The sequence below is a fragment of the Vulpes lagopus genome, chromosome 4 (assembly GCF_018345385.1).
Source record: "Vulpes lagopus strain Blue_001 chromosome 4, ASM1834538v1, whole genome shotgun sequence".
NCBI classification, from domain to species: domain Eukaryota; kingdom Metazoa; phylum Chordata; class Mammalia; order Carnivora; family Canidae; genus Vulpes; species Vulpes lagopus.
In genome coordinates this window covers 89,157,259-89,177,426 of record NC_054827.1, presented here as the reverse complement: position 1 = coordinate 89,177,426, position 20,168 = coordinate 89,157,259, and positions in this window count along the sequence as shown.

The following is a 20,168-nucleotide window of genomic DNA, read 5'->3' as shown; positions in this document are numbered from 1 at the left end:
ACAATCTATACACTCGATGCAATCCCCATCAACTTTTTCCACAGAGCTGGAACAAATAAATCTAAAGTTTGTATGGAACCAGAAAAGATTCTGAATAGCCAAAGGAATATTGATAAAGAAAATCAAAGCTGGAGGCATCACAATCCCAGGTTTATAGCTCTATTACAAAGCTGTAGTCATCAAGACAGTATGGTATCAGCACAAAAACAGACACGTAGATCAGTGGAACAGAATAAAAATCAAGAAATGGACCCATAACTATGTGGTCAACTAATCTTTGATAAAGCAGGAAAGACTATCCATTGGAAAAAAGACAGTCTTTTCAACAAATGGTATTGGGAAAATTGGACAGCCACATGCAGAAGAATGAAACTGAACCATTTCCTACCTGCATACATATATAGACTCAAAATGAATAAAAGACCTAACTATGAGACAGGAAACCATCGGAATCCTAGAGAACATAGGCAGCAACCTCTTTGACCTTGGCCGCAGCAACTTCTTGCTAGACACATCTTCAAAGGCAAGGGAAATAAAGGTAAAAATGAACTATTAGAACTTCATCAAGATAAAAAGCTTTTGTACAGCAAAGGAAACAGTTGACAAAACCAAAAGGCAGCCTACAGAATGGGAGAAGATTTGCAAATGACACATCAGATAAAGGGCTACTATCCAAAATCTATTAAAAAGTCATCAAAGTCAATACCCAAAGAACAAATAATCCAGTCAAGAAATGGGCAGAAGACATAACAGACATTTCTCCAAGGAAGACATACAAATGGCCAATAGGCACTGAAAAAATGCTCAACATCACTTGGCATCAGGGAAATACAAATCAAAACCACAATGAGATACCACCTCACATCAGTCAGAATGGCTAAAATTAACAAGTCAGAAAAGGACAGATGTCAGCAACAATGTGGAGAAAGGGGAGCCTGTTTCTGTAAACTGGTGTAGCCACTCTGGAGAACAGTATGGAGGTTCCTCAAAAAGTTGAAAATAAAGCTACCCTACAACCCAGAAGTTGCACTACTGGGTATTTATCCCAAAGATACAAATGTAGTGACCCGAAGGAGCACCTGCACCCCAATGTTTACAGCAGCAATGTTCACAATAGCCAAACTATGGAAAGAGCCCAGATGTCCATCGACTGATAAAGAAGATGTGGTATATATACCATGGAATACTCCTCAGCCATCAAAAAAAAAAAAAAAAATCTTGCCACCTGCAATGATGTGGTTGGAACTAGAGAATATTATGCTAAGTGAAATAAGTCAATCAGAGAAAGACAACTATCATATAATCTCACTCCTATGTGGAATTTAAGAAACAAAACAGAGGATTATAGAGGAAGAGGTGAAAAAAGACAAAATCAGGGAGGTAAACCATAAGAAATTCTATCACAGGAAACAAACTGAAGGTTGCTAGAGGGGAGGGGTAGTGGGATGGGGTAATTGGATGATGAACATTAAGGAGGGCATGTGATATAATGAGTACTGGATATTATGTAAGACTGATGAATCACTGACACTACTTCTGAAACCAATAATATATGTTAATTAACTGAATTTAAATACAATGTTTAAAAAACTTAAAAAAAAATTTAACTCTATTTCCAAATCCTAAAAAATTAAAGACATAACTTCCTAGGGAAAACCAGAAAAATTAAATGCTAGAAAAAGACTAGGGATTTTGAGGTATGTGAGCAAAGGGTAAACATTTTGACTGCAAGGTAATCACTGGAGATTTTTTTTTAAAGATTTTATTTATTTATTCATGAGAGAGAGGCAGAGACACAGGCAGAGGGAGAAGCAGACTCCATGCAGGGAGCCCAATGCAGGACTCCATCCCAGGACCCCAGGACCACACCGTGGGCCGAAGGCAGGCACCAAACCACTGAGCCACCCAGGAATCCCATCACTGGAGATCTTGAAAGTGTAGTTTCAGTAAAGACAACAAGAAAATGTGTGATGTGCTGTAAAGGAGTGAAGGTGACAGATGCAGAGCACTCATTTTAGAAAAAATACACACAACTATAGTAGTTACATCAGAAACGAAAAATTAGAAAAATAATGGTAAATACGTCATGCATTTGAAAAATAAAATGGAGTAAAATTTTAGAAGAATCTAAACATTTCTCCCTTTAAAAGTATCAATTAAAAAAAATAAAAAAAATAAAAGTATCAATTTTATATTTATCAGGGGGTTGGAAAGAATCTCATTTATTATTATTATGCTTTATAACTTTGATAAGAACTATGTGCTACAGATGATAAAGGCACAGAGTTAAGTACTTTGTTCATTACTATTACTATTCTAGACAGTAAACTTTTATTGATTACCTACTATCTGCAGAAAGCCATACTAGTGCCATGCTTATTATAGTTCCTGCCATTATTCAGTGCTTAATAATTCTTTTAACTAGGTTGAATCAGGAATATTTGGATTTGGTGTCACTATAATCAATAAAGACCTCTGGACTACCAGGCACTTTCTTGGTTCAACCATCTTAAAAATGATGAGAAAGATTTTAATATACCCACATGAACACCAAAAAAATATTAATATACAGAATAAAAATCGGGATCCCTGGGTGGCTCAGCGGTTCAGTGCCTGCTTTTGGCCCAGGGCTTAATCCTGGGGTCCTGGGATCGAGTCCCGTGTTGGGCTCCCGGCATGGAGCCTGCTTCTCCTTCTGCCTGTGTCTCTGCCTCTCTCTCTCTCTCTAGGTCTATCATGAACAGCAACAACAACAAAAAGAATAAAAATAAAATTACAGTTCAGTAAGAACTCTAAACATTGAATACTCACAATACTGACAATTTTAAATGCCCACTCATTTAAGTAAACAAGGGGGGATAAGAAAGGATCTGAAAGAACTAAGAATGTGAATTATCCAATCCTTTTATTAAAGAGCAATGGGGCATCTAATTATGTGGGGAATTTACAATTATTTCATATTATCAAAAAACTATGCTGACTAGGATTTTACTAAATGTGTTTTCTTATCCATTTTATAAACTATATTTCCCAATTCAAAACAGCAAGATACATGTGTTCATAGGAAGGGACAAAACTATCCAATTACTCCTAAAGAAAATGTGACAGTTTAAATTTTTCTCTTTATTCTTACTCTAGAGTTTTATATATGTCTTGGGTTAGTCCAACTCAGGCATTTTCTACCAGCCCCTCCCCCATTCTCACTCTCTCTCTTTCTCTCTCTCTATCCCTAATAAATCTTAAAAAAAATAAAAACAAGATGTTTATATTTTTACTTCACTACAAAACAGTATTCAATATTTTGATTCAGCAATACTATTCTTCTTGCTTTTTACAACTTCTGTCCTGAACTTGTACCTTACTTACAAGGATCTTATACATAAGTCATTAACTTCAGGCACACCTCCCTAATCCTTATCCCAATCTTGATATATTCTTAACACTTCAATGATTACTTCAGATATCCTTCCAGTTTTTTCACCCCAATACACATAAATTATGGCTTTCTCATTACTTTCTCTAGTCTATTAAAATTACAGTAAAGCCCCATTAAAAAATCCTTTTTATATTACAGATAAAATCATATATATGTGATTCATACAGCTTTATTCATAACTCAGTAAGCCTAGACACTTTCTTTTCTGTGTCAATGCCAAAGCGAAGCCTGGGTTTGGCTATATTTGTAAACTTGATATAGCTCCTTTCTCGGCCAGTGGTTCTAATTGCAATCCCTTTTATAGAATCTAATATCTTTAACTCTCAGGTTGAAACCACACCCATATTCTCTTTCCTTTTTATAGAGTATTTTAAACAAATAAGAAAATTTTCTCAAGATGCCAATGACATAATTAAAAAATTCGAGCCTGCTGTAAGTATCCCTAAGCCTTAGTTTAATAAAGGCCTAACTCTAGGTCACTCCAGCAAAGCATAGATACCCATAATTGTGAGAAATAAACATTTTTATTAGTATAAAAAATAGAGAAATAAACATATCAAACATAATTAATAAATGATCTAGCACAAATACTGTCAGATTAGATTTAAAAGCAAAGCCTAACTCTGTGCTATTCAAAAGAGACATATGCTAAGAAGGATATAAAATTATTACAAATAAAATGGAAGGAAAACATATACCATTCAAACACTTGCAAAGAAGTTGATGTATCTGGAGTAGTATCAGGCAATGTAGTATTTAAGGCAAAAGAACAATAGACAGTAAACCCATGAATAAAAAGCTTGATTCATATCAAAAATAAAACAATGCTAAATTTGTTGGTCTCAAATGTATAAACCAAAAGTTAAAGAACTAGAGAAAAAAATCATGAAAAGAAATTGATAGACAATAATGAACAGAAATTGATAGAATACATATATTGTATATATACAATTTAAACAAGAAAAAAGACACTTGATTGATATAATCAGATTATCCTCCCAACTCAAGTGCATTTTCAAATACACATAGAACGTTTTCAACAATTGAGCAAAGCAAGTCTCAACAAATTCAAAGAACTGAAATCACAGAAAGACATTCTCTGAATAAAATGTAACTAAGTTAAATGACAATATTTAAAAAAAGATAACTTGAAAATTCCCAAGTTTTTGGAAAATAAGAAATCTACCTCTGGAAACAGACACAATGGCAACCCTGAATCAGCAACCAGCAATGAACTGATCAAAATGTTCCACTCCTCACCACCTCATGTTTAGAAGCAGCTCCACAATTCTGAACCTAAATAATCCCCAGAAATATGGGACAACCAGCCAAAAGGTATCCTAAAAAGAATATTCTTGACTGCTGCCTTATATGGCTAATGGATATAGAGGAGGGATCAAGTGATTAACTGAAGAAATAAAAAAGATATCATCCTATTTGTTGCTCTGGCTGGAGAATTATGTCTTTCTGGTTATATCTAGTTTATCGAGCAATCAAAGATGTATGAATTCACTGTTCAGGAGAGGATTTGAATTCAAATCTTGTTTAGAGTTTACAGTAATGTGGTTCCTTTTTCAATAATTTTTAATTACCTGTATTCAAAAAGTATAAACATTTATCTTTAGAATATTTTAATTATATTTAATAAATAAAATCTAATAATGAAGGTATGATTTTTTTAACTGTATCACACTTACTTATGTTATTTCATTTCAGCATTACTGCACTGCTATGAATTACACCAACTTATAGTTTTGATATTCAAGACTCAGAGATAATGTTTGAAAAGTTAAATCAAACACCGAGGTCTTTTGGGATCAAGTCACTGCATAAAATGACAGAGAACCTCAAATAAACAGACAAATATACTTTAAAGGACCTTAAGATAAAATATATATAGTGAATTAGGAGTTGTCTCCCTACCCACCATGGGCAATGTCAATTTCAACTACCTCCCTCTTTGAATTTTTGGAGCAAAAAAGGAGAAAGGAAGATGAAAAGGGTACTTGTTAAAAGAAGAACCAGAAAGGAGATCCCCCTAATTATTCTTCCTCATTTCTCCCAAAATGTGGTCAAAGGGTCTTGCATCAGGGTCACATGGGATGCTTGTTACCAATGAAGAGCTCCAGCCTTGCCTCTAAAATCTGTGCCTGGGATCTCTCAGGCAGTATATGGGGATATTCATTTTTAACAGCATTCTCAAGTGGTTACTCTGCATGCTAATGTGTAAGGACCACTGCCTACTCCCTGCCAACGGCTGCCTTACATACTAGGTTTAAAGTCCTAATTACTCAGCCATTAGAAATGACAAATACCCACCATTTGCTTCAACGTGGATGGAACTGGAAGGTATTATGCTGAGTGAAGTAAGTCAATCGGAGAAGGACAAACATTGTATGTTCTCATTCATTTGGGGAATATAAATAATAGTGAAAGGGAATATAAGGGAAGGGAGAAGAAATGTGTGGGAAATATCAGAAAGGGAGACAGAACATAAAGACTCCTAACTCTGGGAAACGAACTAGGGGTAATGGAAGGGGAGGAGGGCGAGGGGTGGGGGTGAATGGGTGACGGGCACTGAGGGGGGCACTTGATGGGATGAGCACTGGGTGTTATTCTGTATGTTGGTAAATTGAACACCAATAAAAAATACATTTATTATAAAAAAATTTACTACACTATCATAACTGTTATAAAAATGGCTAATTTCTGAGGGCACCTGGCTGACTCAGGTGGTAGAATATGTGACTCTTGACCTCAGGGTCAGGAGTTCAAACCTCACATTGGGTGTGGAGCCTACTTAAAAAATGGCTAATTTTCATATGTAATTTGATATATTAAAATGTACATTACATTATAATGTAAATAAATTCATTTAAAGTTGTTCAAGTAAAAAAAATAATAAAAAAATAAAGTCCTAATGTTAAGGTTATTTGACAGTGTTTTCAATATCATATAATTTGCTTATAAAGCCCTAGTGAATGGGTCTGTATTTAAGTCATTATGAATCACAGACAATTACTTTTTGCCTTTTTCTATCTCATAGTTTATTTACCAGAAATGGATTTGTGTATGAATTGGCTTTTGAAAAAAACACCATGTTGTTTTAAAATATTTCCCTTCTGTTTTAAACTATTAAACATATTTTAAACTATTAAAATATGTGATACTCTGAGGAAGATATATAAAACATCAAAAGAAAGGTCAACATTAAAATTGCAATCTTATAAAAAAATGATATGGAAAATTTGAATATGGTTTGTTTGCCCTAATTCTGCCAGAAGTTCAGTTATTCTTTCATTAAGTCAGGCAGTAACCAAAATAGAATTTAGATCTTACTCAATCTTGACAAAAAACACTTTGGTTAAAATTGGATGATACAAGTTTAGGTAAATTTCTGCTTTAGAAAAGATAATGCTTAGTGGAAAAAATACTTTAGAAACTATCAGTGAGGGATGCCTGGGTGGCTCAGTGATTGAGCATCTGCCTTAGGGTCAGGCCATGATCTGGGGTCCTAGGATTGAGTTCCACATCGGGCTCCCCGCAGGGAGCCTGCTTCTCCTTCTGCCTATGTCTCTCTCTCTCTGTGTCTCTCATGAATAAATAAATAATAAAAAAAGAAACTATTGGTGAAATATTACTAAATATAAATGAAAACTGAATTCATATGAAAATCAAATTTTTTCCTGTATAAAAGATTCATTTTCCTAGTTTCATTTATTTACTAATACCTTATTTTTTAAATTAAATTCTAATCATTCCTCTATCAAGGCCTTAGATCTCATAGATACTTGGCATTAAGTTCATACCATATTGTTTCAATTAATAAAGCTTTATATTTATATTGTCATAGATATGCTAAGACAAGACCTTCTTCCTTTATTCTGCTTTTTCAGAATTATTTTGGACCATGATCTCCTCACATAAATTTCACATTCAGTTTGTCTGGTCAATGTATGATGCTATTAAGAATTTCAGAGGGGAGCCTTGGTGGCTCAGTCAGTTAAGCATCTCCCTTCAGCTCAGGTCATGATCCCAGGGTCCTGGGATGGAGCCCTGTGTTAGGCTCCCTGCTGAGCTCCTCCCTCTTCCTCTACTTACCCTCCCCCCCCCCCACTACCTGTGCTCTCTTGCTGTCAAATAAATAAATAAAAATCTTAAAAAAAGAATTTTATTTGAACTGCATTACATTTATGGGGAAATTTGACACCAAAAAATAAAAGAAAGGAAGGAAAGAAAGAAATCTACCTCTAAGTGATGCAAGGACCAAGGAGAAATCATTGAACTATTTGAACTGAAAATATGAAATATCAAAACTTGTGAAATGCAGTTTAAAGAAGTGCTTCAAAAGAAATTTATAACATTAAATGCATGCTAGAAAAGAAGCAAAACTGAAAACTAATGAGGTAATAAGCATTATTCACAAGAAGGGGAAGAATAGAAAACTGAAGTCAAGAGAAAAAGGATATAAAGATTTTATCAAAATTAGTAAAACAGTAAAAATTTTACAACAGAGGCTCAACAAAGCAAAAACTGATTCTTTGAAAACACTATTAAAATTGACAACCCTCTAACAAGATTGATTAAGGCAGAGAGAAGGAGAGAAAAAGAAGGCACAGATTTCAACATAGTAATGCAAAAAAGGAAAGAACTACAGATATCAACCATTAAAAAGATATTACAAAAAAAGGTATTACAAGGCTATTTTGAACAAGTCATGCCAATAAATTTAAAATTTTTAAAAATATGGATCATTTTTTTCAAAATACAATTTACCAGAAGGAGTTAAGATGGCTGAGTACTAAGGGGACCCTGGGCTTGTCCTGTTCCTTGAACACAACTGAATCAACATCAAGTCATTCTGAGCAACTAGGAAATAGATCTGAGGATTAAGAAAACAATCTGCATAACCAAAGAGAGAATATGGCAGATGCAAGGTTTGGAGGTGTTAACTGGGAAAGAAAAGCTGCAGTGCTATGCAAGAGTGGGAATTCTTTCCACAGAGCAAAGTCAGGAATAGAGGGAGAGAGCAGGAGAGAAGGCAGTGCTTAGGGTGTACACAAGATCCCATAGTGTGGGGACCCCCTGGGTTGCACAGGAAGAGAATGTTCCCCTTCCTGGAGGGCATGTGGAGGAGGGTATTTTGCCTCTCCAAGGACAAAGGACCTGTTGGGTGGTACTGAGCAGCCATTTAGCACCAGGGGACAGAGCCATGAGCAGAGTGTAGATAACCTGGTCAAAGCTTTTCACTGTATTTCAACATAGACTCTGGGCACTTAGCAAGCATGTGACTGCTTTTCTGAGACAGGAAGCTGCAGAGCACAGTGCTTCAAGGTTCTCCTCCAGGGGAAAGGAGTAGGTCTGAGCACTGCAGGTACTTTAACAACTTGTTGTTTTTAATCCCAGATGCTATCCAGAGATAAAAACAGAGGAAAACTGGCACTGAGCATAACAACAGCCAGGCATAGATACACTGAGGCCAATGATTTGACCAGTGCCTGGAACACAGAAGAAAAGATCATTCACTTTTCTCTGAGGGTCTCCTGAACAGCTGCAGCTGCAAGCTCCCCGCTCCAGGAGCAAGAGGGTGGGATTATGCCATCGTCTATACCCATCCTCCCAGCATGGTCAGACCTGAGAAGTACAGCACTTCCAGTAGAGGCTGGAGTTGCTTACCCTAAACCCCTTCCCCCAATCTGTATCCAGAAGACACATCTTTATTAGGGCAGTTCTGACTGTGAGAGAGGACAGTGACCCTCTCCCTCAGAAGACCAGCATAGGCCCTACACAAGCATCAAGGCTACTGACCACAGAGTGCTCCAAAGCTTATTTCTGGTGGAAACAGGACCAGGCTTCTGGCTTTTCTTTCACTTCTTAATTTTATTTTTCTTTTTTCAGATTTATTATACTTTTTAATTTTTTTAATTAAAATTTTTTTCTTTGGCATCAGGCTTATAGTTTTTTGTTCATTTTTTGGCTTGTTTCCTTTTCTCATTTGTTTTGGATCAATCTTCTTTTTCCTTTCTTTTTTCCTTCTTTTTTTCTTTCTCTTTTGAATTAGGCTTATACTTTGTCTGTTTGCTTTCTTGTTCCTTTTCCTTTTCTTATTTCTTAGATCAGGCTTTTTTTTTTTTTTTTTTTAAGTCAGCCTTATCTTACAAAAAAAATCAAAGCACACTAGTTAAAGGTCCAAACACTCCCCACTGCAATCAAGGAGGAGCTCTGCAGAGGACTGACCTGTGGGACAAAGAAACTAAAACAGAACAGCAGAGTACACACAGCATACACTAGAAACACTTCCCAAAGCGCCAGGCCCTGGACAATCCAGGACTCCTTCTTAATATAGTATTACTCTCAGGAGCAGGAAACATAACAAGCTTTCAGAACACATAAAAGACACAAACCTAGACTCAATAATAAAATGGAAGAATTCTCCCCAAAAGAAAAATCAAGAAGAAATTACTGCCAGTGATTTGTTCCAAATAGACATAAGCAATGTACCTGAACAAGAATTTGGAACAAGAGTCATAAGAGTACTAGCTGGCCTTGAGAGAAGCAGAGAAGTCACCAGAGAAGCCCTGGCTACAGAGATATGACACCTAAAAACGAGTGAGGCTGAAATAAAAAAACGCTTCACTGAGATGCAAAACTGACTGGATGTAATCACAATGAGGATGCAAGAAGCAAGGGAAGGAATATGTGATACAAAAGACAAAATTATGCAAAATAATGAAGCTGAAAAGAAGAGGGAAAGAAAACTATTAGATCACAAATACAGACTTAAGGAACTCAGTGATTCCACAAAGCACAGTAATAGTCATGTCATAAGAGTCTCAGAAGAGGAAGAGTGAGAAAAAGGAGCAGAAGGTGTATTTGAACAAATTATAGCTAAGAACTTCCCTAATCTGGAGAAGGAAACAGGTATTCAAGTCCAAGAGGCACAGAGAACTTTTCTCAAAATCAACAAAGACAAGTCAACACCAAAACATATTATAGTGAAACCTCAAAATACAAAGATAAAGAGAGAATTCTGAAAGCAGCTAGGGACAAAAGGTCCTTCATTTACAAGGGTAGACATAGGTTAGCGGCAGACCTGTCCACAGAAATTTGGCAGGCCAGAGAGAGTGGCATGATATATTCAATGTGCTTAATGGGAAACATATGCAGCCAAAACTTTATCCAGCAAGGGTGTCATTCAGAATAGGAGAGATAAAGGGCTTCCAAGACAAGCAAAAACTAAAGGAGTTCATGAACACAAAACCAACTCCACAAGAAATATTAAAGGGGACCCACTGAGCAGGAAAGAGAGACTAAAAGCAACAAAGACCAAAAAGGAACAGAGAAAATCTATAGGAACAGCAATTTTACAGGTAATACAATGGCACTAAATTCTATCTATCAATAATTATGCTGAATGTAAATGGACTAAACACTCCAATCAAAAGACACAGGGTATCAAGATGGATTTAACAAAAAAAAAGACCCATCCAAATGTTGCTTACAAGAGAGTCATTTTAGACCCAAGACACTTCCAGATTGGAAGTGAGGGGAGAAGAACCATCTATTATGCTAATGGACATCAAAACAAAGCTAGTAGCCATCCTTATATCAAATAAACTAGATTTTAAATGAAAGACCATACTAAGAGATGAAGGAAAGCACTATATCATAATAAAGGTTTCTAGCCAACAGGAAGATCTGACAGAAAAAAAAAAAAAAAAATCTGACGAGTGTAAATATTTATGCCCTCCGCTTGGGAGCAGCCAAATATATAAATCAATTAAAAACAAACTTAAACTCATTGATAATAATACAGTTAATTGTAGGGGACATTTACTTACTTACTTACTTACTTACTTACTTACTTACTTACTTATTTATTTATTTATTTATTTATTTATTTATTTATTTATTTATTTATTTATTTTTGTATATTTTTTTTATTGGAGTTCGATATGCCAACATATAGTGTAACACCCAGTGCTCATCCTGTCAAATGCACCAATCAGTGCCTGTCGCCCAGTCACCCCATCCCCCCCTCCCACCCCCCCTTCCACTACCCACTGTTCATGTCCCAGAGTTTGGAGTCTCTCACATTCCGTCACCCTCTCTGATTTTTCCCTCTCATTTTCTCTCCTTTCCCCTATAATCCCTTTCACTATATCTTATATTCCCCATGTGAGTGAAACCATATGATGATTGTCCTTCTCCGATTGACTTACTTCACTCAGCATAATCCCCTCCAGTTCCATCCACTTTGAAGCAAATGGTGGGTATTCATCCTTTCTGATGGCTGAGTAATATTCCATTGTATGTACAGACCACATCTTCTTTATCCACTCATCTGTCGAAGGACATTGAGGCTCCTTCCATAGTTTGGCTATTCTGGACATTGCTGCTATAAACATTGGGGTGCAGGTGTCTTGGCTTTTCACTGCATCTGCATCTTTGGGGTAAATCCCCAGTAGTGGGGGGATTTAACTCTTTGAGGAACCTCCACATAGTTTTCCAGAGTGGCTATACCAGTTCACATTCCTACCAACAGTGCAAGAGGGTTCCCAATTGAAGGGTACCTTTAACATCCCACTCACATCAATGGACAGATCATCTAAGCAGAAGATCAATAAGAAAACAATGGCTTTGAATGACACACTGGACCAGATGGACTTAACACATACATTCAGAGCATTTCATCCTAAAGCAGCAGAAGACACATTTCTTTTCTAGTGCACGTGAACATTCTCCAGAATAGATCACATACTGGGTCATAAATCAGGCCTCAACCAGTACAAAGACTGAGATCATGCCATGCATATTTTCAGACCACAATGGTATGAAACTCAAACTCGACCACAAGAAAAAAATTAGGAAAGGCTGCAAATACATGGAGTTAAAGAGTATCCTACTGAAGAATGAACGAGTTAACCAGGAAATTAAAGAAGAAATTTTTAAAAATACAGGAAAGAAAATAAAAATGAAAACACAACCAAAACTTTTGAGATGCAGAAAAGGCAGTCACAAGAGGGAAGTATATAGCAATATAGACCTTCCTCAATAAGCAGGAAGTCTCAAATACAAAACCTAACCTTACACCTAAAGGAGCTAAAAGAACAGCAAATAAAGCCTAAATAAGCAGAAGGAAAATAATTAAGATCAGAGCAGAAATAAATGCTGTAGAAATAAAAATAAAACAAAACAGTAGGACAGATCAATGAAGTGAGGAGCTGGTTCTTGGAAGGAATTAACAAAATAGTTAAAATGCTAGCCAGACTTGTCAAAAAGAAAAGAGAAAGGACTCAACCAAAATCATGAATGGGAGAGGAGAGATCATAACCAACACTGTAGAAATACAAACATAGTAAGAGAATATTATGAGCAATTATATGCCAACAAATTGGGCAATCTAGCAGAAATGGATAAATTCCTAGAAACATAGAAAATACCACAGCTGAAACAGGAAACAGAAAATTTGAACAGACTGATAACCAGCAAAGAAATTGAATCAGTCATCAAAACTCTCCCAACAAAGAGACAAGGACCAGATCGCTTCCCACGGAAATCTACCAAACATTTAAAGAAGAATTAACACGTATTCTTCTGAAAATGTTAAAAAAAAAACAAAACAGGAATGGAAGGAGAACTTCCAAACTCTACAAGGCCAGCATTTCAAAACCAAAGACCCCACTAAAAAGAATGACAGACTAACACCTCTGATGAATATTCATGCAAAAATTCTCAAAAAAATACTAGCAAATTGAATTCCACAGTACATTAAAGGAATTATTCACCACAATCAAGTGGGATTTATTCCTGGGCTGCAGTGGTGATTCAAAATTCTCAAATCAACCACATGATACACCATACTAATAAAAGAAAGGGTAAGAACTATATGATCCTCTTAATAGATACAAATGATTTGGCAAAATACAGCATACTTTCCTGATAAAAACCTTCAACAGAGTAGGGAAAGAGGGAACAGACCTCAACATCATAAAGGCCATATACAAAAGACATATAGCTATTATCATACTCAATGTGGAAAAACTGAGAGCCTTTCCCCCATGGTCAGGAACAAGACAGGGATATCTATACTCTCACCATTACTATTTAACACAGTACTGGAAGTCCTAGTCTCAGCAATCAAACAACAAAAAGAAATAAAAGACATCCAAATTGGCAAGGAGGAAGTCAAACTTTCACTATTTATAGATGACATGATACTCTATGTAGAAAACTCAAAAGACTCCACCAAAAAATTGCTAGAATTCATACATGAATTCAGCAAAGGCAAAGGATATAAAATCAAGGTGTAGAAACATGTCTCATTTCTACACACCAATAATTAAGTAGCAAAAAAAAAAAAATCAAGGAGTTGATCCCATTTACAACTGCACCAAAATCAATTAAGATACCTAGGAATAAATCTAACTGAAGAAGTAAAAGATCTGTACTGTGAAAACTATAGAATACTTATAAAAGAAACTGAAGAGGACACAAAGAAACAGAAAAGCATTCATGCTCATAGACCAAAAGAACAACCATTGTTAAGCTGTTTTTACTACCCAAACCAATCTATACATTTAAAGCAATCCCTATCAGGGCACCTGGGTGGCTTAGTGGTTGAGCATCTGCCTTTGGCTCAGGTCATGATCCCAGGGTCCTGGGATCAAGTCCCACATCAGGCTCCTCATGTGGAGCTTGCTTCTCCCTCTGCCTAGGTCTTGCCTCTCTGTGTCTCTCATGAATAAATAAATTCTTTTTATAAACAAACAAACAAACAAAGCAAGCAAGCAAGCAAGCAATCCCTATCAAAATACCACTGGCATTTTTCAAAGAGCTAGAACAAACATTCTAAAGTTTATATGGAACCAAAAAGATCTCAAATAGACAAAGCAATTCTAAAAAAGAAAAACAAAACTGGAGGCATCACAATTCTGGATTTCAAGCTATATTACAAAGCTGTAGTCATCCAGATAGTATAGTAATGCCACAAAAACAGATACATAGATCAATGGAACAGAACAGAAAACCCAGAAATGGACCCACAACTCTGTGGTCAACTAATCTTTGACAAGGCAGGAAAAAACATCCAATGGGAAAAAAAAATAGTTTCTTCAACAAATTGTATTGGGAAAACTGGACAGCAAGATGCAGAAGAATGAAACTGGACCTCTTATACTATACACAAAAATAAAATTCAAAATGGTTGAAAGACCTAATTGTGCAACTGGAATCCATCAAAATCCTACAGAACACAGGCAGCAACCTCTCTGATGTTGGTCAAAGCAACTTCTTACTAGATACATCACAACAGGCAAGGGAAACAAAAGCAGAAATGATCTATTGGGACTTCACCAAGATAAAAAGCTTCTGCACAGCAAAGAAACAATCAACAAAACTAAAGGCAGCCTACAGAATGGGAAAAAAATATTGCAAACAACATATCTGATAAAGGATTGGTATCTAAATTCAACAAGTAACTTAACAAACTCAACTCCCACAAAAACAAATCACCCAATTAAGAAATGGGCAGAAGACATGAATAGATATTTTTCCAAAGAAGATAGCCAGAAGGCTAACAGACACATGAAAAAAATGCTCCACATCACTCATCACCAGGGAAATACAAATCAAAACCATGGTAAGACACCACCTCACATGGGTCATAATGGCTAAAATTAACAACACAAGAAACATCAGGTTTTGCTGACAATGCAGAGAAAGGAGAACCCTCCTACACTGTTGGTGGGAATGCAAACTGGTACAGGCACTCTTGAAAACAGTATGGAGGTTCCTCAAAAAGTTAAAAATAGAGCTACCCTATGATCCAGCAATTGCACTAGTAGGTATTTACCCAAAGGATATGAAAATACAGATTTGAAGGGATATATGTACCTTGATGTTTACAACAGCATTATCAACAATAGCCAAATTATGGAGAGAGCCTAAATATCCATTAACTGACTAATGCTGGATAAAGAAGATGTAGTATATATACAATGGAATACTACTCAGTACAATGTGGATGGAGCTAGAGTGTATTATGCTAAAACATAAATACCATATGATTTCACTCATGTGAAATTTAAGAAAACAGATGAATAAAAAAATAAAAATATATATAAAAAACAGATGAATATATGAAAAGAGGGAAAAGAAAAAAATGAGAAAGGGAATCAAGCCATCACAATGATAGAGAACAAACAGGACTGATGGAGGGAAAAGGATGGGGGATGGGCTATATGGGGGATGGGCATTAAGGAAGGCACTTGTTATCATGAGCAGTGGGCGTCGTATTATAAGTGATGAATCACTGACTTCTATTCCAGAAACCAATATTGCACTGCATGTTAAGTACCTAAAACTTAAATTAAAAAAAAAAAAAAGATAAGGGAACTGGAGACGTAGTCTCACCAAAAACTCCATCCCCAGTGTAACCAACCCCCAAATCAGGGGAGGTTCTCACAAACACAAAGCTTCTCCTTGAGGGGTGAGGGGGTTTTGTGCCATATAAAGCATCCCAAGGCTTAGAACCAGCACTGGATAAAGGAGTCTCAAAATGCCTGGCTTTGAAAATCAATAGGGATTACATCCAGAAGACCTAAAGGACTATACAATCCTAAAATTTGTACAGAACCACAAAAGATCCTGAATAGCCAAAGCAATCTTGAGAACGAAAAATAAAGCTGAAGGCATCATCCTCCCTGATTTCAAACTATATCACAAAGTTATCATAAACAAAACAGTATGATGTTAGCATACAAACAGACACACAGATTAAAAGAGCATGACAGAGAGCCCCAGAATAAATATATGTATATATGGTCAATTATGCATAATTCAAATCAAAACCACAATGAGGTATCATCTCATACCTGTTTAGAATGTGTATGACAAGACAAAAAGTAGCAAGTGTTGGCAACATGCAGGGAAAAAAGAACAGGGTTGGAACTCCATCCACATCTTTAAAACCTACCAGATTTATTTCTTAGGGTTCCCTCTGCAGTGGCTAGTTTCTTATATTATGCTTGTGTTTCCCAAAATATTAAAGAGCTGTTCTCACCAGCACTGCATATTTCTTTGCAAAACTTACAGAATCACTTTGTGCAGCTGTTAAACTGCACTAAAGAAATAAGGTCTACGAATATCATCTATGTGTAATTTTGAAAGGTATATTACCATTTCAGCTATTATATAAATATTAGCCTACAAAATATAACATTTCTGGAGGAAATTTCAACCATCCCAGTTGAACCTAAAGATTCTATTTCAAGAATAGAAGTGTAAAGTTTTGTAAAACTTATTATCTCTTTTAAAATTAAATAGTTTTTGCTTTTTAATAATTTATATAGATCTTATGTAGAAATTATGCTTAAAACATAAAATTTCAGATAACATTGTAGAACAAATTTACATGTATGCCATTATATGTGAAAAATATCTTTTCCATTAAAAAAATTGAAAACCAAAGGTCCCTGACCAAAGACTATGAAACGGCTTTTTTAAAGCACCTACAAAATTTCAGTTTAAGCAAACATTTATTATGCATTTAACATAGGAAAGGCATAGTCTACAAGCTAGGGATATCAACATGAAGTAACAGACATATAGATCCTGCCCTCAAAGATCAAAGTCTAGAAACAATAAAGGAGGGATGCCTGGGTGGCTCAGCAGTTGAGTGTCTGCCTTTGGCTCAGGTCATGATCCTGGCATCTATAATCAAGTCCCACATCAGGTTCCTCATGGGGAGCCTGCTTCTCCCTCTGCCTGTGTCTCTGCCTCTCTCCTGTGTCTCTCATGAATAAATAAATAAATCTTTTAAAAAAAACAATAAAGGATACATGGTGGTGGTGGTGGTGTTTTTAATGTCTTAATTCCCCACACCAAAAGGAATGTTTAGACTATGTATATAAAATGTGCACAAGTTATGATAAAATAGTTTTGAAATTGTATCAGATGAGTTTGTGAAACCAGTAGCTCTGATTAAACTTTATCTGATACTTTTTAACTTGTTATGAGCAAATACCAGAGATATTGATGGATCCAGTTATTTCTGAGGTGTTTTTTGGGTTTTGTTTTGTTTTGTTTAGAGTCATAGTGAATTTTAGCTGGCCAAACTCTGAGTCAGGTCATTACTGTCTTTCTAAATTCCCTTTACAGTCTCAGCTGGACCCAATGTCCTTCATTTCCTATCCTAAATTGTCCTCTTTATGTTCCATGTTCACTGCAGAGAAGAATTTTAGCTCCTAATTGTCTGGGGCCAGATTCTCCTATTCCATTTTCGCCTTTGCACAGAACACTTCGTGCTTGTGAAACTCTCAGAGCCTAGGGAGAAAGGTGCTTTACCCATGCAAAGGGTGGTTATTATTATTGATGTTTCTCATAAACATTGAGATTTAGAATGTCAAAAGTAATGTCAGGCCCTAAGGTAACAACAAAGCTTTCTCTCTTGGAAAGCTACTGTATTATGTTTGCTTTGGTGTCAGTTATGTTTGTATTCTGCACAAGGGCCTCCATGTAGGCACAAATCAGAGGCAGAGATGACTACCCAGAGGGCTAATAACAAAGATTTTATCTTCTGCCACATCTCATGGGTTAAGTAGTTCCCACAGTGGTTACCTGAGTCACAAAAATACTAAGGTGTTTAACTCTATAATTACAGGAAAAGGAACAGTTGGCCTAGCTTTGACTGTTTATCCTAGACTCACAGAAACTATTTTTATTAATTTGTCTAGCCTTTATCAGTCACCAATATTAATGACTTGCTGCCAGATGACAAGACCAAATTATCTCTGCTCTTCAATTAGAGTATTATGGTACAGGCTCATCAGCAGAAGTTTAAGTTATGAAAATTAGAACAAATGAAGCCTGCTTGCTAGGATTTGCCTTCATATGAGATCAGCTTAGTACTACTAAGAAATGGGCCAGTGAATTCTTTTTTTTCCCCTTCATCTGCCCTTATAAGGATGAGTAATTTCACAGTCAAAATTTTTGTCCAAGGATTTCACTATCACCGTGAACCTGGGTCAAGGTCTGAGCCAGAGAAAGCTCAAAGTTACTGGTCTAAGAAGTTCTCCATTCCTCAGAATACACTAAAGAATACCACACTGTTTTGTTGGCCTACTTCAAATATCCTCCTTTAATACATACAAGCTTATGCTAGTTGATGATGAAAATTATATTTAGAACTTAGTTTCCAAAGAGCAAACCTTTCTACAAGTCTCCCCTGATTGATTAGTCATTTCATTTCAGCATTTACTGAGATCCTACTCTGTGTGTGCAGTGCTGTGCTAGGTACTGAAGATAACAATATAAATATCTCCCTTGTGCTCAAAGAGCTGAGAGTGTAATAGAAGAGACAGATATGTAAGCAAAGTAAAATGAAATAAGAACTCTAACAGATTCATAAGCAAAGTGCAAAAAGAAAAGGTAGTGAAATTTACCTGGGGATATCAGACAAGTCTCTATGGAAGATATAGCAGTTAAGTTAGAAGTAAGATATCTAAACTAAAAGAAGAGAAGAAAAAGGGCATTACAAACAAAGTCAAAGGGGGCTTAAGAGTTAAGGAGTTCAGAATTATATTTTAAAAGAGAGGGAACTTTGGGTTTTAAATCCCAAAACTACGGTTTCAGTTCCTGCTTCATTTCTTACTCTCTATAGAAACTTAGTTGATAAGAAAAATGGGATTAGAGTTTACCTAATAGAGATGTTATTCAAAATCTTTAACAATTATGGTATGGCCACTGACCAATCAAAACAAATGTTGGCTGTAAAAATCGGTACAGACATTTTGGTGCATATAAAGTGAATACCAACTTACCTACATCTTTTTCCTCCCCTGTTTTCCCCTACCTAGAATGCAGTTTCCATGAGAATAAACATTGCTAACCACTTTGTTCTAGAAATGCACTAGGGATTTGTTTTAATCAGATTCAGTAAGACATAAAAACACATAAATCATTGTGATGAAGGAAGTTTATACTCACAGATACCTAGAAACAAAAGGCATGCCATGGTCCACAGGACCACGTGGGAAGTACTAAGGTTGGCAGATGGGGAAGTGAGGAAGCATGGCCCAGGGCCTTTATTGGAGCAGTCTTGGGAAAGAAAGAGCATAGCAGGATAGGTACTCTGAGTAAGTTTAGAATTAGAGAGTTTGAATATTTTCAGAGGGCTCTAAGCTATAGGGATGTTCCTTAGTTTTCTAGTATCTGGTCCTAGAATGTTTTAGGTCAAGGAGAAATAAATGCTTGGTGTGTGAGAGTCTGATAAAGAGCAGGTTGGGTGTAGGTTTGTGTATCAAAAGTATGTTCACAGGGGAGATATTTCGTACCTCTAGGAATTAGCTAGCCCTGAGAGAGATAGATTTTTAAGGATCAAAGATCTCAAATGCCAGAGGATCAAGAATACAAAAAAACAAAATAATATATACAGTCAATGCAGACTGCTTTTGCAATGCCTGGTAAATATGGAGGCTCAACAAAAGCTGCTATACAGAAGAGTGAATGAAAAATTATTTAAATGTGACTGAAATATAAAACAGATGGAAATATGTAGTGTGATTAGGACTAAAAATGTATACTGAAGTCAGATGAGAAAACCTGCATATCATGCTAAAAAACTGAACCTTAAAACACACCTTAAAGTATTTATTGAATATCTACTATGCGTCTTATACTGAGGTTAGAATAAATACACTAATGACTAGAAAACTGAAGAGGTTTTTGTTTG